Below are 8147 nucleotides of genomic sequence, written 5' to 3'. Positions count from 1 at the left end.
CTTAAAAATATTTGGTTAACAACCACATCTCACTAGTACCTCAGACCCGCCCCAGTGCGAAACGATTCACTGGTGCGTGCCTGGAAATTAATCAATAATCACAATACCACTGCTCCTCAGACCCACCCCAGTGCGAAACGATTCACTGGTGCGAGCCTGGAAATAAACAATAATCTCAATATCACCGTTCCTTAGACCCACCCCAGTGCGAAGCGATTCACTGGTGCGAGCCTGGAATAACAATACACATCCGATCACTGCTCCTCAGACTCACCCCAGTGCGAAACGATTCACTGGTGCGAGCCTGGAAATAAACAACAACATACCGCCCCAGTGCGAAACGATTCACTGGTGCGTGCCTAGAAATAATCAATAATCACAATACCACTGCTCCTCAGACCCACCCCAGTGCGAAACGATTCACTGGTGCGAGCCTGGAAATAAACAACAACTTATCCGATAACATGAACCAAGACTTTCCCATCCCAAGTCCAAGTTAACAACTCATATCTCACGGGTCACTACGGTCAAGCCATACTCGCGATTCTCAACTATTACAAGGTATAAATGCAATGAATACTATGTAATAGTGTCATGAATCATGAACAAGAAACGTGAACGACTACTAATAACAGTGTCAACATGTCGGTGGTAATATACATGAAACGTCGTGTTCTTCAACTATCAATCACACAATCATAACACAAAAATAATCTTTTACCAAAATAACTTCTTTAAAAATATTTATCATTCTAAAATAATTTCCTTCCACGATAAAAATTCTAAAAATATTATAATTAATCTAAAATAATTCTGTTACCCAAAATAAATTCTTTAATTTATTATATTGGTTCTGAAAATACTATTTATCACATAATTTCTATCCATTCAATATTATTCATCAAACCCACGCAGATAATAAAAATTATAAATTAACATAAACAGATAATTCATCAACAAGCCCACACATGTAATAATAATTCATAATAAAATTGCAAAGAAAAGAACAAAGAAAATTGATTTGTATTCCTTTGATTCTGATTACAATTTGATTACAAAAGAGAGGAGAACGAAATTGGTTCTTCCTCTTTGTTTAAAACTGGGTTCTTCACGGTGGCGATGGAATGCTTCCTTCGATTGATTGCGTCGAACTTGCTCTCCGTTGACGATCCGATGTTTTGCTTCACTGGAACGATGTCTTCTCCTCACGATTTTGACGTTGTGGAGAACTTGCGTGGCAAGTTTTAGAACTCTGAACGAGTTGATAACTCTGAACGAATTGATAACTCTGAACGAGTTTTAACTCTATGAAAGAGTTGATTTGAACCAAAAATCGGTTAATAAGCCAAGGCTGAAAGAGCACTTGTTGCAGATCTCCCAAGCTCTAGAAAATGCTCCAAGGATCTCCTCTGCTGCCCCGTTCTCAGATCCGAAAATGCCTAGCCTCTTACAGTTCTTGGAACTAGAAAATCTCCAACCGAAAGGAACCCCTAACTCAGTTGAGTTTACCCTATTTATAGGGAATTAAGGGGCATAACCGCCCCCTTAATTCTCTCCATAATGGGGTGTAACCGCCCCCAAATCGTGGGAAACGATTTTAGAACCGTTCAGCTCATGTTGAATGAGTCAAACGCCCACGTTGGCGTTCAGGACCCTAACTTCGCCTCTTAGAATTGAGACGCGGAGTTGGGTACCCGCAGGGCGTAGAAAAACGCGAGGGTCGACCTTGGCGTTTTTGCTGTTGTGACGCGGGGTTCGACCCTGGCGTTTTGATGTTGTAACGCAGGTTTCGACCTTGGCGTTTTTGATGTTGTAACGCGGGCTTCGACCCTGGCGTTTTTGATGTTGTAACGCGGGGTTCGACCCTGGCGTTTTGATGTTGTAACGCGGGCTTCGACCCTGGCGTTTTTGATGTTGTAACGCGGGTTTCGACCTTGGTGTTTTACTGTTGATAACGGGGAGGACCTCCGCGTCTTGCCTTTGTCATAGGTATGCAAGATATTGTCTTGTAATCTTCGTATTCATTGGTCTTAAGAAGTATAAGAGTCGTCGATTGTAACGATCGGATGTTGATTGTGAAGGCCGTTGATTATGAGGTTGTCATAAGTTGTCGTGGGTGTCGTCGGCTGTGTAAGACTTCAGCGATATACGTGAAAGTTTCAAATTGTAGCAACTTCTGGAGTCGTCATATTGATCACATTATCATGGTGGTTTGATTGGGGGTATAAGCTATTTATTGTGATTTTTTAGAACGAGCTAACGGATGTGGTGCAACGGATCTGAACACAGGTCAACGCGGATCTGAGGTTGATCGAGCGCGGGTGGATTGACGACGATGTGACGGGGGCTTGTGAGGCAGCGGATTCCGTGGGCGGTTGGCGAGCGGTGGGGGCGTGGATCTGGGCCGGCTGCTCCGCTGTCAGGGGCGGAGCGGCGGTCAGGCGCACGGCGGCTACGGGTGAGGGAGAGGCGAGTGCGGGAAACAGGCGGCAAGGCGGGGTCGCTGCGTTTGGGGAAGAAAACGAAAAGGAGAGAGAGAGAGAGAGAGAGAGAGGAGAGAGGAGAGAGAGAGAGAGAGAGGAGAGAGAGAATGAGAGATTGATTAGAGAGAGAATAGAGCGTGTAAGGAAATAATAGAGGGGAGAGAAAGAATATTTGCTTTAATTGAGGAGGGGATTACGGGATTTGATTTTGAGGGAATCAGGGAATGAAACTGAGGAAACAAATACGAATTTAAGGGGAAATATTGGGAGAAAATCAGCATAAATTCAGGGAGAGAATCAGGAAATCAATATAAAATAATTATTATCAATAATAATAATATCAATGATAAAAATCAATATTAATATAAAAAGATTTTAACGTAACAATTAAATTTATAATTAACAAACTATTAAAATAAATATAATATCAGATTTTAAAATTGTAACAAAATCTAGAAAATCGAGAAATACAAATATTTTTTTTCCATTAAAATAATAATTGAATATTTTAAAATAACAAAAAACTATTTTAACTAGTATTAAAATTCATGGTCCTTACACCGTCCAATCACCATCAAGCAATTAGTGTGATGTTAGTCATTATGACCTTTTGCGTCAGAGCCTTCAAAGCTCCACGGATACGCCATTACTTCAACAGTTTGATCAATGTGCAAAGACGACTCGACCAATAAGCTGTCGAGACGTGTAAAGTAGGTTCCGAACCAATGGTGCACACACTCCGCTGAAATTACCTACGTGTTCCCGTAAACTCTCTATAAATAATGGTGACTTCCACCAAACCGAGGTACACAATTTCACGCATAAAAATTCAACAAGACTATACTCTGTTGTTAGCTTTAGATTAACTAGAACCAGTCACTGACTTGAGCATCGGAGGATATGCCGAAGGATACGACCTCTGGTGCCTCTAACATTTGTTATTTATGTAGCGATGTATAGTTCAGAGACATATGACGGGAGAATCAACCATCAAAGACCATTAAGGTACCCAAAAAATTAAGTTTAATCATTCTAAATCACGTTCCGGCTCCACCACGTAAACAACTTTGAAGAATTTTAAGGTGCAAATTAGGGTTGTAGGATACACTTAAAAATAATAATATATTACCATAACCATGACATGGTAGAGTCAAATAAAATTCATTGTACGACTATAATTTCAAGTTTAACGCTCATGTGAGGATTCATGTCATTCACGCAACATCTGTCTGATATATTATTTTTATCATGCTCTTTGTGACAATCCAAGCAACGATAAGCAAATAACGGGATGGATAAACATGGAAATTGAATGCTAATTCTTATTCTCATAGGTGTTACTAGAAAATTATTTCAAAAATAAAGAAAAATATAAGGCTTATTTTTCTCAAATGAACAAAGTCTAATTCTCACTCCAGCTTGATCAAAAGGACTAAGCTACAGTGTGAACTAGACTTGTGCTCAATTGAGAAAGAGTGAGCTTTATATTTTCCTTCGTGCTAACTAATCGAAATTAATGTAGAACTAGATTGACCCAATTACACTTAAAAAATACCCTATATATAAACATACGAGACACATCTTTACATAGTCAGGGAACGAAAGACATTTTCCTGGTGCTTAACTAATGGAATAAGTTAACCACTAAAAAGGGTTTTTTCGATATTAGAACCTCAAATCTTAGATTTATTTAAACTTAGTCTCCCAAATCGTTGAAATTGCTAACAGGACCATCAAATCTTAAGTTATTTTTAAATTAATCCCTCAACTCATTAAAAATCACTATTCAGCTCCCTGGTTATTAAATAATTTTGATATTAGTCCCTCCAAGTCAAAATTAGATGTAGCAATTGGAGGGATGAATTTGAAACACCTTATTAGAATTGAGAACCTAATAGCGATTCCAAAGAGTTGAGAATCGATCTCCCTCTAATCGCGACCTCCACAATTGGTGTGAGGGACTAATTTCAAAATAGGCTAAGAATCGATGGACCTAATAACAATTTCGAAGATTCGAGGCACATGGACTAGTCTCAAAATAATCTAAGATATCGGGGACGTGGTAACAATTCAATGATTTGAGGGACTAATTTCAAAATATGAAAGATGTAAACAATTAATATATAAAAAGAAACCCACCTTAATGCCCTGTTTGGATGGAGGGTAGAGAGGGGGAGGGGAAGAGAAATGAGGCTTTCATCTTGTTTGGAAGTTTTTTTAAGGAGGGTAGAGAGGAGGAAGGAAGGGGAAAGGAGGGTAAAATTGCTTGGTTTTCTTTCCCTCCCGATTTGGGCGGTAGAGGAGAGTAAAGGAGGATAAAGGGGTGTAATGACATTCTTACCCCCATCAAAACAAATAAAAGGGCTGATGTGTTATTAGTATAAAGTCATTTATGTAAATTTACAAATATTTACTTCATTTCACCTTCATTCACCTTACTCAACTCCCAAACAACATATTACAATTCTCTTCCCTTCCCTTCCCTTCCCTTCCCGTTGTTTACCTTCCCTTCCCTTCCCTTAGGGCCTATTTGGATTCGTAGGGGGTGAAGGGAAGTTAATGAAAACTGAGTGAATGGAAGGGAAGGGAAAGGAAGGGAAGGGAAGGGAATTCACTTCCCTTTGGTTACACCCCAATTTGGGGGTAACAATTTTTATACTATTAGGGGCAGGGCCGGTTCTGAGATTTTAGGGGCCCTGTGCGAAAAGTAAACACAGACCCTTCTCTATATATAAAATATCAATAATTTTCAATTTGAATCACTAAAATGCTAGGGAACAAAATATTACTGATCAGACATTAAAATATTACCTGATTTTTTTATATCTGGATAGTCTTTAACATAATTTTCAAGTGCTATTGCTCATTCTTCATCTCTTCGGTCACCTGAATAAAATGTTACTGATTAGATAAATACATGTAATCCTATCTTAATAAAGCTTTCGAATAGAGCAAATAGTCCACAATAAGAAATACTTGCATATTATGTTCCTTTTGTATTTGTGCTTACCTTCATAAGAGATATCGATCGAAACCTTTAGCATCAAAAAGTATCATCGAAAAATTGTCCTCCTTGCATTTTTAGCTGCAAAATCATTAATTAAGCCTTTAACATCAATTTTATCTATAAAATCATTTTCAATGGATATCAAAGCTAGTCCATTTAGTCTTTCTTGTGACATGGTCGATCTCAGATAAGATTTTAATAATTTTAATTTTGAAAAACTTCTTTCTGCAGATGCGACTGTAACAGGTATAGTCAATAATATTCTATAAGCAATACATGCATTTGGAAATCAATTTCGTATTTTTAAGAAATTCAGTATATCAATAGCCATCTTTGTTTCTTTTGGTAAAATATTTCGTAAGATTTTTAGTTCTCCAAATAAATCTTTCCCATCAAGATCAGAAAATGTTTTATATTTTAGAACAATTTCAAGATTATCACATCATGCTTTCAAATTATTATCATCTAATGAATTTAACTTTTCTGAACCAAACAAAAACCCAAAAATATCTTCAAATGCTTTATATTGCTCAAACCTTTTCTTTAGTGAACCAATAGCTTGATCTACAATATACAAAAAATAATTGATTCTAAAAGATTCTTCAGCTGATTGTGTTGTATCCTCATTAACATTCTCATCAAATTGTCTTTTTCTACGGATTTGACGTTTTACTTGAAATACAGAATCAATTTCCATTTCAGTAGCAATTTCTTTAGCAATTGTCATAGCTTGTGTGAGCCCAACTTCTCTATAATCCTCAAAAAACCTAATCAATCCTTTTACTTGATCTATAGCAATATCAATAAGCATGTCTTTAGATTGTAAATATTTGCTAATTAAGTTAACAACAAATAATATATCATACCAAATAATCATACTTAATAAAAATTCAAAATTTCCAATTCCATGTGTTGCTAAAGAATCTGCTTCACTTCTTATTTTGGAGTCATTATCAGTTTCTGCTAACTGAAGTAGTGCTTCTCTTATTTCAAGCGTTTGGAATCTAATTGCTTTAACGCTTTCAATATGGCATTTTGCAATTCTTCAAAAAGTCCTTGTCCAGATGTATCATTTACTTTTAAAAATTCTATAAAAAATTCTTCTATTTTTATCGGGCTTGTAGAAATATCGACACATCGTAATATTAAAGTCATTTGTTCTTGGTGACTTACATCCGAAGTATAATCAAGTATTACTGAAAAATATTTAGCTTCTTTAATTTTTTGAACTATTGCACATTTGATTTTAGAAGCTAACATACTTATCAATTCATTTTGAATGCTATGACCAAGATAATGATAATGAATTTCATCATGGTTAATACGTCGAACATGTTCTTGCATTATCGGATCCCATTCTGCAATCATTTCAATTAGGCCTAAAAATTTCTATTATTATTTTGATAAATTCTCTCATTTTTTCCTCGAAATGCCAAGTTATGTTTAGCAAGATATTTAACAACAGAAATTATTCTTTGTAATACTTTCTTCCAATGTTCCTTCTCTTTATTAATTTGCTCTTGAATATTTTTATCGATTGTTTTATTTTTCTTTAATCTTATGCGTAAATCAAGCCAAGTACTCATGTTAATGATGTGTTCATTAGTTGTTTCATGTTCTTTAAGCCTAGCACTAAGATGTATCCAATCATTAAATCCTTCATTTATTAAAAAACTTTTCTTAAGACCCTTTTTAAACAATTTACAACAAAAACAGAATACTTTATCGATATCCTTTGAATAAACTAACCATTCCCTATCGCATTTCTCTCCATTTAATAAATACCTAGTGTAAAATGCCGAAGAAAAACATCTTCCTAATTTATCTTTAGGACCTTTTTCGACTAATAGATCTCTTATAGAGCCATTTTCCACTAATATATCTCTAGATTTTGTGTCCAAATTATCCCAAGTTCTTGGATCATAAATATTCAAATTCATGAGCATGGATTGATTATCAAATTCATTGCCTAAAATATTTTCATTTTCATTTTCATTTTCATTGTCAATATCAATTTCATTTGTTTTCCGATTCTCATTTTTACTTTCATTTTCATTTTCATTCTCATTTTCATTTTCATTATGATTCTCATTTTCATTATCATTTTCATTTTCATTATGATTCTCATTTTTATTTTCATTTTCATTCTCATTATGGTTTTCATTTTCTTTATCATTTTCATTTTCATTATGATTCTCATTTTCATTATCATTTTCATTTTCATTATGATTCTCATTTTCATTATCAATTTCATTTTTACTTTGATCATCAACATTTTCATTCTCATACTCATTCAAGCCCAAATCATTAATGTTATCATTTTCAACTAAATCTTGTGTTTCTCTAACAATAAATTTATCAAGCGCTCCACTTTGAGTTTGGACAAATTGTTCAATTTTTCTTTTTTTCACGCGTTTATCATATCCAGAAGGATATTTTCTTGGAGGCATTTCTATAATAAAGTATTACTGATCACAATCAAATTGAAAGTAGTTAAAGATTTGGAAGTTTGGAATAATACAACCTGATGAAGTCTGGCGAGCTTGACAGCGGCCAGCGGGGGCAGTGACGACGAGCTCGGAGCACCGATTCGGAGCTCAGCAGGGGCGGCGATTCCCAGAATCCCAAAGGCCAAAGTCTGCAGAATATCGGCGGGC

The sequence above is a fragment of the Asparagus officinalis genome, chromosome 1 (genome assembly GCF_001876935.1).
Source record: "Asparagus officinalis chromosome 1, Aspof.V1, whole genome shotgun sequence".
NCBI classification, from domain to species: Eukaryota; Viridiplantae; Streptophyta; class Magnoliopsida; order Asparagales; family Asparagaceae; genus Asparagus; species Asparagus officinalis.
Note: the sequence above shows the minus strand (reverse complement) of the source record.